This window comes from Xenopus laevis, chromosome 6S (genome assembly GCF_017654675.1).
Source record: "Xenopus laevis strain J_2021 chromosome 6S, Xenopus_laevis_v10.1, whole genome shotgun sequence".
In the NCBI taxonomy this organism is placed as follows: Eukaryota; Metazoa; Chordata; class Amphibia; order Anura; family Pipidae; genus Xenopus; species Xenopus laevis.
Window position 1 is genome coordinate 48,065,205 of NC_054382.1, and position 18,204 is coordinate 48,083,408.

General features: G+C 40.9%; 1 long non-coding RNA gene across 2 annotated transcripts in view; it reads right to left on the reverse strand.

The window, feature by feature from the left end:
• LOC121395052 overlaps window positions 1-17,834 on the reverse strand; it is a 28,842-nt gene extending 11,008 nt beyond the window's left edge. The window contains exons 1-3 of one of the 2 annotated variants that reach the window (XR_005962215.1): window positions 17,810-17,834; window positions 17,108-17,184; window positions 14,889-14,958 (exon numbers count right to left, since the gene is read on the reverse strand). This is a non-coding gene — a long non-coding RNA (uncharacterized LOC121395052). Of the gene's footprint in view, window positions 1-14,888; window positions 14,959-17,107; window positions 17,553-17,809 lie in introns of those variants that run through there. The other variant, XR_005962214.1, reaches the window with a different exon arrangement.
• Window positions 17,835-18,204: the final 370 nt, after the last annotated feature.

The window sequence follows — 18,204 nt, forward strand, 5'->3', positions numbered from 1 at the left end:
CCGCCAACGCCACCTCTCTCCGCCCCAGTATGTTCACTACCTGCAATACTGTCCTACTGCACCCAATTCCACACCGCATCAATTTCAGATGACCACTGCAACAACATAAAGCACTATAAACCTCAATAAAACACCCAATGCATGTAAATTCATTCTTAGCGACTATAACTCTATAACGTTCTTAAGCAATATTCTGAAAAACGACATGAAAACATAGCAAGGCAAATAAGAATCTAGTAATTGCAAACACATAAAACAGCAATTTCTAAAACAATAAAGGAAACACAATAATGAAAAGCTAGAAATTTTTGGCTTCCTGAAAAACTGTGCGAATGTAGACCTAGTGCAACACTATTGCAAGACACAAGTGAACAAAATTGTCAGCGGGTCCTTCACCTTGCTCCAAAATGATCCTAAGAGCAAAGTAAAAGGGCCGTGGGGCAACCTGTGTGCAAAGCAAATGCCTAAGGCACCACACGTCGCCCCCGCCCAACGCCACCTCTCTCCGCCCCCAGTATGTTCACTACCTGCAATACTGTCTACTGCACCCAATTCCACACCGCATCAATTTCAGATGACCACCGCAACAACATAAAGCACTATAAACCTCAATAAAACACCCAATGCATGTAAATTCATTCTTAGCGACTATAACTCTATAACGTTCTTAAGCAATATTCTGAAAAACAACATGAAAACATAGCAAGGCAAATAAGAATCTAGTAATTGCAAACACATAAAACAGCAATTTCTAAAAACAATAAAGGAAACACAATAATGAAAATCTAGAAAACTTTTTGGCCTTCTGAAAAACTGTGCGACTGTAGACCTAGTGCAACACTATTGCAAGACACAAGTGAACAAAATTGTCAGCGGGTCCCTTCACCTTGCTCCAAAATGATCCTAGAGCAAAGTAAAAGGGCCATGGGGCAACCTGTGTGCAAAGCAAAATGCCTAAGGCACACACGTCGCCCCCGGCCAACGCCACCTCTTCTCCGCCCCAGTATGTTCACTACCTGCAATACTGTCTACTGCACCCAATTCCACACCGCATCAATTTCAGATGACCACCGCAACAACATAAAGCTCTAATAAACCTCAATAAAACACCCAATGCCATGCAAATTCATTTCTTAGGCGACTATAACTCTATAACGTTCTTAAGCAATATTTGAAAAACGACATGAAAAACATAGCAAGGCAAATAAGAATCTAGTAATTGCAAACACATAAAACAGCAATTTCTAAAACAATAAAGGAAACACAATAATGAAAATCTAGAAAGATTTCCGCCTTCTGAAAACTTGGTGCGACTGTAGAACTAGCGCAACACTATTGCAAGACACAAGTGAACAAAATTGTCAGCGGGTCCCTTCACCTTGCTCCAAAATGATCCTAGAGTAAAGTAAAAGGGCCGTGGGGCAACCTGTGTGCAAAGCAAATGCCTAAGGCACACCACGTCGCCCCCGCCAACGCCACCTCTCTCCGCCCCAGTATGTTCACTACCTGTAATACTGTCTACTGCACCCAATTCCACACCGCATCAATTTCAGATGACCACCGCAACAACATAAAGCACCATATAAACCTCGATAAAACACCCGATGCATGTAAATTCATTCTTAGCGACTATAACTCTATAACGTTCTTAAGCAATATTCTCAAAACGACATGAAAACATAGCAAGGCAAATAAGAATCTAGTAATTGCAAACACATAAAACAGCAATTTCTAAAACAATAAAGGAAACACAATAATGAAAATCTAGAAAATTTTTGGCCTTCTGAAAAACTGTGCGACTGCTAGACCTAGTGCAACACTATTGCAAGACACAAGTGAACAAAATTGTCAGCGGTTCCTTCACCTTGCTCCAAAATGATCCTAGAGCAAAGTAAAAGGGCCGTGGGGCAACCTGTGTGAAAAGCAAATGCCTAAGGCACACACGTCGCCCCCCGCCAACGCCACCTCTCTCCGCCCCAGTATGTTCACTACTTGCAATACTCTCTACTGCACCCAATTCCACACCGCATCAATTTCAGATGACCACCGCAACAACATAAAGCACTATAAACCCTCAATAAAACACCCAATGCATGCAAATTCATTCTTAGCGACTATAACTCTATAACATTCTTAAGCAATATTCTGAAAAACGACATGAAAACATAGCAAGGCAAATAAGAATCTAGTAATTGCAAACACATAAAACAGCAATTTCTAAAACAATAAAGGAAACACAATAATGAAAATCTAGAAACTTTTGTTCTTCTGAAAAACTGTGCGACTGTAGACCTAGCGCAACACTATTGCAAGACACAAGTGAACAAAATTGTCAGCGGGTTCCTTCACCTTGCTCCAAAATGATCCTAGAGCAAAGTAAAAGGGCCTTGGGGCAACCTGTGTGCCAAAGCAAATGCCTAAGGCACACACGTCGCCCCCGCCAACGCCACCTCTCTCCGCCCCAGTATGTTCACTACTTGCAATACTGTCTACTGCACCCAATTCCACACCCGCATCAATTTCAGTTGACCACTTCAACAACATAAAGCACTATAAACCTCAATAAAACACCCAATTCATGCAAATTCATTCTTAGCGACTATAACTCTATAACGTTCTTAAGCAATATTCTGAAAAACGACATGAAAACATAGCAAGGCGAATAAGAATCTAGTAATTGCAAACACATAAAACAGCAATTTCTAAAACAATAAAGGAAACACAATAATGAAAATCTAGAAAATTTGTGGCCTTCTTAAAAACTGTGCGACTGTAGACCTAGTGCAACACTATTGCAAGACACAAGTGAACAAAATTGTCAGCGGGTTCCTTCACCTTGCTCCAAAATAATCCATAGAGCAAAGTTAAAAGGGCCGTGGGGCAACCTGTGTGCAAAGCAAATGCCTAAGGCACACACGTCGCCCCCGGCCAACGCCACCTCTCTCCGCCCCAGTATGTTCACTACCTGCAATACTGTCTACTGCACCCAATTCCACCACCGCATCAATTCAGATGACCACCGCAACAACATAAAGCACCATATAAACCTCGATAAACACCCGATGCATGTAAATTCATTCTTAGCGACTATAAATCTATAACGTTCTAAGGCAATATTCTGAAAACGACATGAAAACATAGCAAGGCAAATAAGAATCTAGTAATTGCAAACACATAAAACAGCAATTTCTAAAACAATAAAGGAAACACAATAATGAAAATCTAGAAAATTTTTGGCCTTCTGAAAAACTGTGCGACTGTAGACCTAGTGCAACACTATTGCAAGACACAAGTGAACAAAATTGTCAGCGGGTTCCTTCACCTTGCTCCAAAATGATCCTAGAACAAAGTAAAAGGGCCTTGGGGCAACCTGTGTGAAAAGCAAATGCCTAAGGCACACACGTCGCCCCCGCCAACGCCACCTCTCTCCGCCCCAGTATGTTCACTACTTGCAATACTCTCTACTGCACCCAATTCCACACCGCATCAATTTCAGATGACCACCGCAACAACATAAAGCACTATAAACCTCAATAAAACACCCAATGCATGCAAATTCATTCTTAGCGACTATAACTCTATAACGTTCTTAAGCAATATTCTGAAAACCGACATGAAAACAATAGCAAGGCGAATAAGAATCTAGTAATTGCAAACACATAAAACAGCAATTTCTAAAACAATAAAGGAAACACAATAATGAAAATCTAGAAAATTTGTGGCCTTCTTAAAAACTGTGCGACTGTAGACCTAGTGCAACACTATTGCAAGACACAAGTGAACAAAATTGTCAGCGGGTTCCTTCACCTTGCTCCAAAATGATCCTAGAACAAAGTAAAAGGGCCTTGGGGCAACCTGTGTGAAAAGCAAATGCCTAAGGCACACACGTCGCCCCCTGCCAACGCCACCTCTCTCCGCCCCAGTATGTTCACTACTTGCAATACTCTCTACTGCACCCAATTCCACACCGCATCAATTTCAGATGACCACCGCAACAACATAAAGCACCATATTAACCTCAATAAAACACCCGATGCATGTAAATTCATTCTTAGCGACTATAACTCTATAACGTTCTTAAGCAATATTCTGAAAAACGACATGAAAACATAGCAAGGCAAATAAGAATCTAGTAATTCCAAACACATAAAACAGCAATTTCTAAAACAATAAAGGAAACACAATAATGAAAATCTAGAAAAGATTGCGCCTTCTGAAAACTTGGTGCGACTGTAGAACTAGCGCAACACTATTGCAAGACACAAGTGAACAAAATTGTCAGCGGGTCCCGTCACCTTGCTCCAAAAAGATCCTAGCGCAAAGTAAAAGGAACATGGGGCAACCTGTGTGCAAAGCAAATGCCTAAGGCACACACGTCGCCCCCGCCAACGCCACCTCTCTCCGCCCCAGTATGTTCACTACCTGCAATACTGTCTACTGCACCAAATTCCACACCGCATCAATTTCAGATGACCACCGCAACAACATAAAGCACTATATAAACCTCAATAAAACACCCTATGCATATAAATTCATTCGTAGCGACTATAAAATTATAACGTTCTTAAGCAATATTCTGAAAAACGACATGAAAACATAGCAAGGCAAATAAGAATCTAGTAATTCCAAACACATAAAACAGCAATTTCTAAAACAATAAAGGAAACACAATAATGAAAATCTAGAAAAGATTCTGCCTTCTGAAAAACTGTGCGACTGTAGACCTAGTGCAACACTATTGCAAGACACAAGTGAACAAAATTGTCAGCGGGTCCCTTCACCTTGCTCCAAAATGATCCTAGAGTAAAGTAAAAGGGCCGTGGGGCAACCTGTGTGCAAAGCAAATGCCTAAGGCACACACGTCGCCCCTGCCAACGCCACCTCTCTCCGCCCCAGTATGTTCACTACCTGCAATACTGTCTACCGCACCCAATTCCACACCGCATCAATTTCAGATGACCACCGCAACAACATAAAGCACTATATAAACCTCAATAAAACACCCGATGCATGTAAATTCATTCTTAGTGACTATAACTCTATAACGTTCTTAAGCAATATTCTGAAAAACGACATGAAAACATAGCAAGGCGAATAAGAATCTAGTAATTGCAAACACATAAAACAGCAATTTCTAAAACAATAAAGGAAACACAATAATGAAAATCTAGAAAATTTGTGGCCTTCTTAAAAACTGTGCGACTGTAGACCTAGTGCAACACTATTGCAAGACACAAGTGAACAAAATTGTCAGCGGGTTCCTTCACCTTGCTCCAAAATAATCCTAGAGCAAAGTAAAAGGGCCGTGGGGCAACCTGTGTGCAAAGCAAATGCCTAAGGCACACACGTCGCCCCGGCCAACGCCACCTCTCTCCGCCCCAGTATGTTCACTACCTGCAATACTGTCTACTGCACCCAATTCCACACCGCATCAATTTCAGATGACCACCGCAACAACATAAAGCTCTATAAACCTCAATAAAACACCCAATGCATGCAAATTCATTCTTAGCGACTATAACTCTATAACGTTCTTAAGCAATATTATGAAAAACGACATGAAAACATAGCAAGGCAAATAAGAATCTAGTAATTGCAAACACATAAAACAGCAATTTCTAAAACAATAAAGGAAACACAATAATGAAAATCTAGAAAAGATTCCGCCTTCTGAAAACTTGGTGCGACTGTAGAACTAGCGCAACACTATTGCAAGACACAAGTGAACAAAATTGTCAGCGGGTCCCTTCACCTTGCTCCAAAATGATCCTAGAGTAAAGTAAAAGGGCCGTGGGGCAACCTGTGTGCAAAGCAAATGCCTAAGGCACACACGTCGCCCCCGCCAACGCCACCTCTCTCCGCCCCAGTATGTTCACTACCTGTAATACTGTCTACTGCACCCAATTCCACACCGCATCAATTTCAGATGACCACCGCAACAACATAAAGCACCATATAAACCTCGATAAAACACCCGATGCATGTAAATTCATTCTTAGCGACTATAACTCTATAACGTTCTTAAGCAATATTCTCAAAAACGACATGAAAACATAGCAAGGCAAATAAGAATCTAGTAATTGCAAACACATAAAACAGCAATTTCTAAAACAATAAAGGAAACACAATAATGAAAATCTAGAAAATTTTTGGCCTTCTGAAAAACTGTGCGACTGTAGACCTAGTGCAACACTATTGCAAGACACAAGTGAACAAAATTGTCAGCGGGTCCCTTCACCTTGCTCCAAAATGATCCTAGAGCAAAGTAAAAGGGCCGTGGGGCAACCTGTGTGAAAAGCAAATGCCTAAGGCACACACGTCGCCCCCGCCAACGCCACCTCTCTCCGCCCCAGTATGTTCACTACTTGCAATACTCTCTACTGCACCCAATTCCACACCGCATCAATTTCAGATGACCACCGCAACAACATAAAGCACTATAAACCTCAATAAAACACCCAATGCATGCAAATTCATTCTTAGCGACTATAACTCTATAACATTCTTAAGCAATATTCTGAAAAACGACATGAAAACATAGCTAGGCAAATAAGAATCTAGTAATTGCAAACACATAAAACAGCAATTTCTAAAACAATAAAGGAAACACAATAATGAAAATCTAGAAACTTTTTGTTCTTCTGAAAAACTGTGCGACTGTAGACCTAGCGCAACACTATTGCAAGACACAAGTGAACAAAATTGTCAGCGGGTTCCTTCACCTTGCTCCAAAATGATCCTAGAGCAAAGTAAAAGGGCCTTGGGGCAACCTGTGTGCAAAGCAAATGCCTAAGGCACACACGTCGCCCCCGCCAACGCCACCTCTCTCCGCCCCAGTATGTTCACTACTTGCAATACTGTCTACTGCACCCAATTCCACACCGCATCAATTTCAGATGACCACTTCAACAACATAAAGCACTATAAACCTCAATAAAACACCCAATTCATGCAAATTCATTCTTAGCGACTATAACTCTATAACGTTCTTAAGCAATATTCTGAAAAACGACATGAAAACATAGCAAGGCGAATAAGAATCTAGTAATTGCAAACACATAAAACAGCAATTTCTAAAACAATAAAGGAAACACAATAATGAAAATCTAGAAAATTTGTGGCCTTCTTAAAAACTGTGCGACTGTAGACCTAGTGCAACACTATTGCAAGACACAAGTGAACAAAATTGTCAGCGGGTTCCTTCACCTTGCTCCAAAATGATCCTAGAACAAAGTAAAAGGGCCTTGGGGCAACCTGTGTGAAAAGCAAATGCCTAAGGCACACACGTCGCCCCCGCCAACGCCACCTCTCTCCGCCCCAGTATGTTCACTACTTGCAATACTCTCTACTGCACCCAATTCCACACCACATCAATTTCAGATGACCACCGCAACAACATAAAGCACTATAAACCTCAATAAAACACCCAATGCATGCAAATTCATTCTTAGCGACTATAACTCTATAACGTTCTTAAGCAATATTCTGAAAAACGACATGAAAACATAGCAAGGCGAATAAGAATCTAGTAATTGCAAACACATAAAACAGCAATTTCTAAAACAATAAAGGAAACACAATAATGAAAATCTAGAAAATTTGTGGCCTTCTTAAAAACTGTGCGACTGTAGACCTAGTGCAACACTATTGCAAGACACAAGTGAACAAAATTGTCAGCGGGTTCCTTCACCTTGCTCCAAAATGATCCTAGAACAAAGTAAAAGGGCCTTGGGGCAACCTGTGTGAAAAGCAAATGCCTAAGGCACACACGTCGCCCCCGCCAACGCCACCTCTCTCCGCCCCAGTATGTTCACTACTTGCAATACTCTCTACTGCACCCAATTCCACACCGCATCAATTTCAGATGACCACCGCAACAACATAAAGCACCATATTAACCTCAATAAAACACCCGATGCATGTAAATTCATTCTTAGCGACTATAACTCTATAACGTTCTTAAGCAATATTCTGAAAAACGACATGAAAACATAGCAAGGCAAATAAGAATCTAGTAATTCCAAACACATAAAACAGCAATTTCTAAAACAATAAAGGAAACACAATAATGAAAATCTAGAAAAGATTGCGCCTTCTGAAAACTTGGTGCGACTGTAGAACTAGCGCAACACTATTGCAAGACACAAGTGAACAAAATTGTCAGCGGGTCCCTTCACCTTGCTCCAAAAAGATCCTAGCGCAAAGTAAAAGGAACATGGGGCAACCTGTGTGCAAAGCAAATGCCTAAGGCACACACGTCGCCCCCGCCAACGCCACCTCTCTCCGCCCCAGTATGTTCACTACCTGCAATACTGTCTACTGCACCAAATTCCACACCGCATCAATTTCAGATGACCACCGCAACAACATAAAGCACTATATAAACCTCAATAAAACACCCTATGCATATAAATTCATTCGTAGCGACTATAAAATTATAACGTTCTTAAGCAATATTCTGAAAAACGACATGAAAACATAGCAAGGCAAATAAGAAGCTAGTAATTCCAAACACATAAAACAGCAATTTCTAAAACAATAAAGGAAACACAATAATGAAAATCTAGAAAAGATTCTGCCTTCTGAAAAACTGTGCGACTGTAGACCTAGTGCAACACTATTGCAAGACACAAGTGAACAAAATTGTCAGCGGGTCCCTTCACCTTGCTCCAAAATGATCCTAGAGTAAAGTAAAAGGGCCGTGGGGCAACCTGTGTGCAAAGCAAATGCCTAAGGCACACACGTCGCCCCTGCCAACGCCACCTCTCTCCGCCCCAGTATGTTCACTACCTGCAATACTGTCTACCGCACCCAATTCCACACCGCATCAATTTCAGATGACCACCGCAACAACATAAAGCACTATATAAACCTCAATAAAACACCCGATGCATGTAAATTCATTCTTAGCAACTATAACTCTATAACGTTCTTAAGCAATATTCTGAAAAACGACATGAAAACATAGCAAGGCAAATAAGAATCTAGTAATTGCACACACATAAAACAGCAATTTCAAAAACAATAAAGGAAATACAATAATGAAAATCTAGAGAATTTTTGGCCTTCTGAAAAACTGTGCGGCTGTAGACATAGTGCAACACTATTGCAAGACACAAGTGAACAAAATTGTCAGCGGGTCCCTTCACCTTGCTCCAAAATGATCCTAGAGCAAAGTAAAAGGGCCGTGGGGCAACCTGTGTGCAAAGCAAATGCCTAAGGCACACACGTCGCCCCCGCCAACGCCACCTCTCTCCGCCCCAGTATGTTCACTACCTGCAATACTATCTACTGCACCCAATTCCACACCGCATCAATTTCAGATGACCACCGCAACAATATAAAGCACCATATAAACCTCAATAAAACACCCGATGCATGTAAATTCATTCTTAGCGACTATAACACTATAACGTTATTAAGCAATATTCTGAAAAACGACATGAAAACATAGCAAGGCAAATAAGAATCTAGTAATTGCAAACACATAAAACAGCAATTTCTAAAATAATAAAGGAAACACAATAACGAAAATTTAGAAACTTTTTGTCCTTCTGAAAAACTGTGCGACTGTAGACCTAGCGCAACACTATTGCAAGACACAAGTGAACAAAATTGTCAGCGGGTCCCTTCACCTTGCTCCAAAATGATCCTAGAGCAAAGTAAAAGGGCCTTGGGGCAACCTGTGTGCAAAGCAAATGCCTAAGGCACACACGTCGCCCCCGCCAACGCCACCTCTCTCCGCCCCAGTATGTTCACTGCAATACTGTCTACTGCACCCAATTCCACACCGCATCAATTTCAGATGACCACCGCAACAACATAAAGCACCATATAAACCTCAATAAAACACCCGATGCATGTAAATTCATTCTTAGCGACTATAACACTATAACGTTATTAAGCAATATTCTGAAAAACGACATGAAAACATAGCAAGGCAAATAAGAATCTAGTAATTGCACGCACATAAAACAGCAATTTCTAAAACAATAAAGGAAATACAATAATGAAAATCTAGAAACTTTTTGGCCTTCTGAAAAACTGTGCGACTGTAGACCTAGTGCAACACTATTGCAAGACACAAGTGAACAAAATTGTCAGCGGGTCCCTTCACCGTGCTCCAAAATGATCCTAGAGCAAAGTAAAAGGGCCGTGGGGCAACCTGTGTGCAAAGCAAATGCCTAAGGCACACACGTCGCCCCCGCCAACGCCACCTCTCTCCGCCCCAGTATGTTCACTACCTGCAATACTGTCTACTGCACCCAATTCCACACCACATCAATTTCAGATGACCACCGCAACAACATAAAGCACCATATTAACCTCAATAAAACACCCGATGCATGTAAATTCATTCTCAGCGACTATAACTCTATTACGTTCTTAAGCAATATTCTGAAAAACGACATGAAAACATAGCAAGGCAAATAAGAATCTAGTAATTCCAAACACATAAAACAGCAATTTCTAAAACAATAAAGGAAACACAATAATGAAAATCTAGAAAAGATTCTGCCTTCTGAAAAACTGTGCGACTGTAGACCTAGTGCAACACTATTGCAAGACACAAGTGAACAAAATTGTCAGCGGGTCCCTTGACCTTGCTCCAAAATGATCCTAGAGTAAAGTAAAAGGGCCGTGGGGCAACCTGTGTGCAAAGCAAATGCCTAAGGCACACACGTCGCCCCTGCCAACGCCACCTCTCTCCGCCCCAGTATGTTCACTACCTGCAATACTGTCTACCGCACCCAATTCCACACCGCATCAATTTCAGATGACCACCGCAACAACATAAAGCACTATATAAACCTCAATAAAACACCCGATGCATGTAAATTCATTCTTAGCGACTATAACTCTATAACGTTCTTAAGCAATATTCTGAAAAACGACATGAAAACATAGCAAGGCAAATAAGAATCTAGTAATTGCACACACATAAAACAGCAATTTCAAAAACAATAAAGGAAATACAATAATGGAAATCTAGAAACTTTTTGGCCTTCTGAAAAACTGTGCGACTGTAGACCTAGTGCAACACTATTGCAAGACACAAGTGAGCAAAATTGTCAGCGGGTCCCTTCACCTTGCTCCAAAATGATCCTAGAGGAAAGTAAAAGGGCCGTGGGGCAACCTGTGTGCAAAGCAAATGCCTATGGCACACACGTCACCCCTGCCAACGCCACCTCTCTCCGCCCAGTATGTTCACTACCTGCAATACTGTCTACTGCACCCAATTCCAGACCGCATCAATTTCAGATGACCACCGCAACAACATAAAGCACTATATAAACCTAAATAAAACACCCTATGCATGTAAATTCATTCGTAGCGACTATAACGTTAGAACGTTCTTAAGCAACATTCTGAAAAACGACATGAAAACATAGCAAGGCAAATAAGAATCTAATAATTCCAAACACATAAAACAGCAATTTCTAAAACAATAAAGGAAACACAATAATGAAAATCTAGAAACTTTTTGGCTCCTGAAAAACTGTGCGACTGTAGACCTAGTGCAACACTATTGCAAGACACAAGTGAACAAAATTGTCAGCGGGTCCCTTCACCTTGCTCCAAAATGATCCTAGAGCAAAGTAAAAGGGCCGTGGGGCAACCTGTGTGCAAAGCAAATGCCTAAGGCACACACGTCGCCCCCGCCAACGCCACCTCTCTCCGCCCCAGTACGTTCACTACCTGCAATACTGTCTACTGCACCCAATTCCACACCGCATCAATTTCAGATGACCACCGCAACAACATAAAGCACTATAAACCTCAATAAAACACCCGATGCATGTAAATTCATTCTTAGCGACTGTAACTCTATAACGTTCTTAAGCAATATTCTGAAAAACTACATGAAAACATAGCAAGGCAAATAAGAATCTAGTAATTGCAAACACATAAAACAGCAATTTCTAAAACAATAAAGATAACACAATAATGAAAATCTAAAAACTTTTTGGCCTTCTGAAAAACTGTGCGACTGTAGACCTAGTGCAACACTATTGCAAGACACAAGTGAACAAAATTGTCAGCGGGTCCCTTCACCTTGCTCCAAAATGATCCTAGAGCAAAGTAAAAGGGCCATGGGGCAACCTGTGTGCAAAGCAAATGCCTAAGGCACACACGTCGCCCCCGCCAACGCCACCTCTCTCCGCCCCAGTATGTTCACTACCTACAATACTGTCTACTGCACCCAATTCCACACCGCATCAATTTCAGATGACCACCGCAGCAACATAAAGCACCATATAAACCTCAATAAAACACCCGATGCATGTAAATTCATTCTTAGCGACTATAACTCCAACGTTCTTAAGCAATATTCTGAAAAACGACATGAAAACGTAACAAGGCTAATTCATTATTCTTACATCACTGCGAAAACATTGGAAAGGATAAGATACTCTTTTGTATAGTCATTTGTTTGCCACAGCTAGGTATGATATATAGAATTTCCAGACATGTTTTAACATTAAAGTAAACACCTCGATAGTTGTCTAATTTTCACCTACTGCATCTCTTATAAAACTCAGTGATATACTATTTTTTTTATCTTTCTAGCATTTTGAAAATGAACAATCCATAGATATTATAGGCTCAGGTGTGTATCTATATATTGTAACCAATGAGCATGTGCCTATGTTTGTAGCTTTAGGGGTACCTAAAGAACACTTTGGGTTCCTAAATAAAAAATGTAAAAAAAAAATAAAATTAGGCCCCCAGTCGATGCAGAACACCTACTGCACAAGTCCACGGGTGGAGTTGGGACTGGTGAGGGCGCAGGCCTCGGAGTATGATCAGATGGAAGTGACATCACATGCACCCATGCATGGAACATCACTCTGTTATGTAAGGTCCTGGTGCCTAGGTTGACAACGGACCTAACTACAGCCCTGTATGCACTATAACACAAAAATCCTATCATATGCACTATAACACAAAATTAATCGCAAACTATACCACAGACAATAAGTGCAAATACTAATTTAAAGTTCCATGTTATCAGCACAGATGCTGCCCTTTCTGAAAATGTAAACACAGAGCTGTATCTGCTTCTACATTGTTAAGCCGTAAATGTGCGTATTCTTTTCAATATTATAGAAAGTTGTTACAATTCTGCATATTAGTAAGCAGTGGGCCAAGAAAGATGTTTGTGCGGGTTTCTCCCCTCCAATGCCACCCCTTGTTGCCATTGTATGCTCTTAGCTAATGCTATAAAAGCTCTGAAACAATCAATACATATTATGGGCTGCAACAGGAAAATGCTACAAAGTTAAAAATACTACAATATTACTACTAATGCAAATTAAAAAAAAGCTGTAACAAGGAGCTACAGCTGCAGCTACACTGTTCAGCACTATTGTTCCCTCCAAGGGTATAAATTGACTTGTGATAAATGCGTAAAGGATGAAAGCTCTAGCCGCGGTTTCTGCACTTCTATGCTCTAATCCTTCATATATAAATAATAAAGATAAGCATAAGAAAAATAAGAACAACATACAAATCATAAACCTGCTATCACCATTATAGAAAAACTTTACCAAGCAAGAATGAGTTTGCAGGACAGATACGCCTGCAGTTAGGTACAGTATCCTGGTGGGTTGTATGCATGACAGTTGTGCCACACATAAACGTCTTTCAAATTCAATGCCTACATCAACCCTCACTGCACTTAATTTTCTTTACATACAGTATGCTTCTCAAATATTCAACATAATAACAAACCATAATAAAGAACACAACATTTTAAAATATATTCACCGTATATTGATATTGCCCACACAGATAAACAGAAACAAAATAACATCTGCATCTTACAAGTGAGGCTATACATAAATATAAATTAGTATAAAGTAATACATTGGCAATTTAGATTTAGAGATACACAGTAAAAAGTATAATAAAGCATGGAAATAAAGCTTCCCACAGATCACCAGTGCTCTGTTCACTAATAAAGGCTCTTTAGGATCTTGTACAGTATATCAAGGGTTTAAAACAGAATTTGCTCTATTTACCCCACTTCAAAATATGCTCCTAAGGGAACACAGAACTGGTGATTTCCTTTCTGGCGAACTAAGGTAAATTCTATTTAATCTTTTAATCTTTGATAAATATAACTATACTGTGTTTTTTCTTTTAATTTAGGGGCAAGTAGAATTCACCACAGTGCACCAGAAAGTAACTTCCCAGCTTTATATTTACCTATTTAAGATTATGAAATATGCTCTATTTTAAACCTATGATAAATATGCCCATAAAAGTCCCAACAAGTGAATAAATAACTTGTGATCTGCTGAGCTCTGCCTTTACTCTTTGACAAAGGTTCCCAGTTTTATGTCAGCAAACAAAAGGTTATTTTTCACTTCATTTGGTGTTTGTACATTTGGTCATTCGTTTCAAAAGAAGATACATGAACCATCAAAATGCAGCAATTAAGGTCCGATTCACAGAAATGGCTGGTACAGCACTATGGCCCTTGGCATCTGCTCTCAGGGGGAAACCACTGGTAGAAAAAAATGCCCCTCTTACCTGTCACTGCTACTTATATGAAGGACAGGCCTGTGATTGAACACAGATGAGATGGAACAGTGACAGATGGGCCTCCCCACCAAAACACTGACTTGACAGCTTCAGCACTGAGCTCTCTCTGCAACTGTTCTGTATGCATTCAGTAGTAAACTAGTCCATCATTAGTATAATGAGCATGAAGTAGTCATAACTCAGAAGTGGAGAAGGACATTGCTCTCTGGCTCAGTTGCAAACAAAATGTCCTGTGTGCCAGGGGCCTAATGTGTAGGTACCTTAAATAGCCATTTCTGAGTAAGCTGCCACTGATGCTTTGGGACCTGAAAACATTTTTAACAATTCCTACGTACCTGTCTGGGGCTTTGTCCTTTTCTTCTTGAATGAACCAGTCTTTCCTAGCCAAGCTTTGTTCAGCAGCAGCTGTAGGGGTAAAAAAAAAAAATTATCACAAAAAATAAATATTATGGTAGAGGGGATTAACTATAAAAAAAAGCATCACTGCATATTACAATGGCAACCAATCAAAATGTTCCTTGTACTAGACTGAACAGAATTATTTGCTTATTTTATGATTTTTTTGCTCTATTAGTAACTGAACTTATGTTTATGCCACCCCCCTATATTCAGTGAACATACCATTTGCCCTAAGAAACAAATGAAAAACAGGTGGAAACGTGCTGTACAGAGCAGACACACAAGAACTGGCTTTTATATACCTGACAGATTTTATAATTTATAAAACATGACAGAGTTAAAAAAAATTATTTTTCTGAAAGATGTGTGCTTTTCTTTAAAAGAAGACAAACGATACAAGTATAACAACCAATCGCCACCAGTCCTCTCTTGCTGTTCCAAGTACAATGCCCACCATCAACACATACCTACTGCTCTTAAAATAACCCAGCCATTTCTCATCTACTGTATATCATGCTACCTGAGTTTATTGGATTAAATGTAGTGCTATGACGGTAAAATCATATGAGATAAACTGACAGTAAAAGGGATATTCATAACTATGTAAATATTCAAGCAATAAAGTAAACTGTTTTTGCCAACCCTTGCGGTTAAATAATTATGATAAGATAGTATATCACATTTCTGTCAGAATCAGGACACAGCCTAATGTCTGCTGGATACGAATAAGACCCCAGACTAATGATTCCTCCTTCCACTGCAAATAACTGCCATCACTATCTACACCTTGGCACCCTATAGATATCCCAGGCCACATATGCAGCAAGTAGCTTTACCAGTAACACATATTCACACACAAGGAGAAATTTACCAACCTGACATATTCCCGTATCTCACTTTCCTGCCATTACTGGGTAGGTACTGTCTTATGCTGGATACTAGCCAGACCCGCACAACCAGCAGCAATCCATCCTATTAATTCCTCCTTCCAATAGAACTGTCATCATTATCTGCTAGGCAGTTCATCCCAGAAGTTCAGCACGATTTAGTAAAACTAAAAGTTAACCTCCTTGGTTATGTATCTGCTGCATACTAGCCAGACCTCACAACCTGCAGTCCTTCCAACTGATTTCCCCTTCCAACCGAATTAACTGTCACCAAAATCACAAACAAAAACCTGGTGCTCTGAAACCTTGCAAAGTATTTTTATTGTTAGCCAATATAAGTATCACTTCTCCAATACTTTTTCTATTTGTTTGTTTTTTATTTGTTATTTTTACTATGTGATAAAAAGCATCTCACCTCCCTGCCAGTATTGGGGTCCAATCTGCCATCTGCTGGAACTGCAAAAACTCAGAAGCAAAAGTCAATCCTTCTTAATCCTCATTCCAACTGAAATAACTGTCATATTGATCAGCCAATAGAAATATGTGGACGTGGCTTCAAGAGAGCTATGCCCATTGGTCAGTGTACTGCACGTGGGCAGAGACAGTTACTACCTTGTAAAAACTGGCACCCCACATTACTTTCTCCTCATGCCAACTGAAATAACTGTCATATTGATCAGCCAATAGAAATATGTGGGCGTGGCTTCAAGAGGGCTACGCCCATTGGTCAGTGTACTGCACGTGGGCAGAGACAGTTACTACCTTGTAAAAACTGGCACCCCATATTACTTTCTCCTCATGCCAAATGAAATAACTGTCATATTGATCAGCCAATAGAAATATGGGGGCGTGGCTTCAAGAACTGGTCAGTGTACTGCACGTGACAGACAGTTAACCTTGTAAAAACTGGCACTCGCATTACTTACTCCTCATGCCAACTGAAATAATTGTAAACACTAGCACCCCGCATTAATCCTTGGTTCCCATGTGCAGCAATACAAGTGAAGCACATTCACACATGGGGAGAAATGACTTGCCTGACATATTCAGCCCATCCCCGAGACACTCACCTCTACAGCTGTTATAAACACCCCAACAACCCGGCAATTTCTAACCCATAACCTGCAGCCCGACTGTGGATTATGGGATCAGATTTAGTAGCAGAACAGTCGCCTCAACTAAAAGCAATGAACAGAGCAGTGCAACAGTAATATGCAAAGATATCAGCTGCCTGTCCGTATCAGTGGCTGCAACACATTATTACTCACCTCTGCAGAGAAGCCATCAGGGCGTTTGGTGCTACAGTTAGAAGGGACCCTGCTATGAAGCTTCACTTTCGAAGGTTCTGTCTTCTGTATGTGGGAGGAGCACAAATGGACAGCTGTACTGTACCCCAAAACTGCCTCCTCTTTTCAGCAAACCCGGCTCAGCAACATTCTCACACACCTGCTTCATTGTTGCTTGCTCCGCGAGCCAATAGAAAAAAGGGGGCGTGGCTTCACATACGGCAGGTCCGTCCCATAGGCAGGTACTGAAGCCTCTTTCCTTGGTCCCTAAGTTACTTCTTCACTAGCAGCACTTTTCAGCTACAACTTCCAGCTCTAATTAATTTGCTCTTTTACCCCCCCCCATGGGAATAGTGTCTGAGATCTGCAAAACTACAGAGCGATCCGATCCATAGGGGAGCGTTATAAAGTGAATGGGAACTCCAGTCCACCCCAATGTCTCCTTGCTCACCTGTATAAAGTAGTACAGAGTCCCGCATGATATCTCCCTCTGTCAAAACTCCAGCGCTCCCATTCAGTTATCCAAACAGACTCACGTGCTCCATCCCTTCTTTTCACTCTCCGCCCTGAGCCCTCCCCTAACCCAGCCCTCCTCTATCTGCCCTCTCCACATGCTCCATACGCCTCCTCTATTCCCCCTTCTAACTCACTTGTCAGTCTTGGGGTCAAGTGTATTTATCCTACCTCCAGTATCCGCTATCAATGCTCCGCAGTGGCTCCTGTCATTTGAGCTGCAAGATAACGCTCCTCCTCTATTCTGTTTCCGTTATCCTATTTGGCAAAAGGGCCCAGCCCACCATGCGGCAGCCAATCAGAACTCGTAGAGAGCAATCACTTGTGATTGGCTCTTCTGTAATAGCAATCATATAATTCTCGTTTCTGATTGGATTAAATACATGTGCCCACCTTCTGTTGGGAAACCATTGGCTGAGACATGCTGGGGTGGGACTAAGTGGGAAATCTGAGTGAAAAATCCCAGAAAGAGGCAGAATGGTGGAGAACAGATATGATACTGCAATAAAGGTGCAGTGATATTGAGCTTTGCAAGTAGCATGAGGGGCTGACACCTGACACCTGAC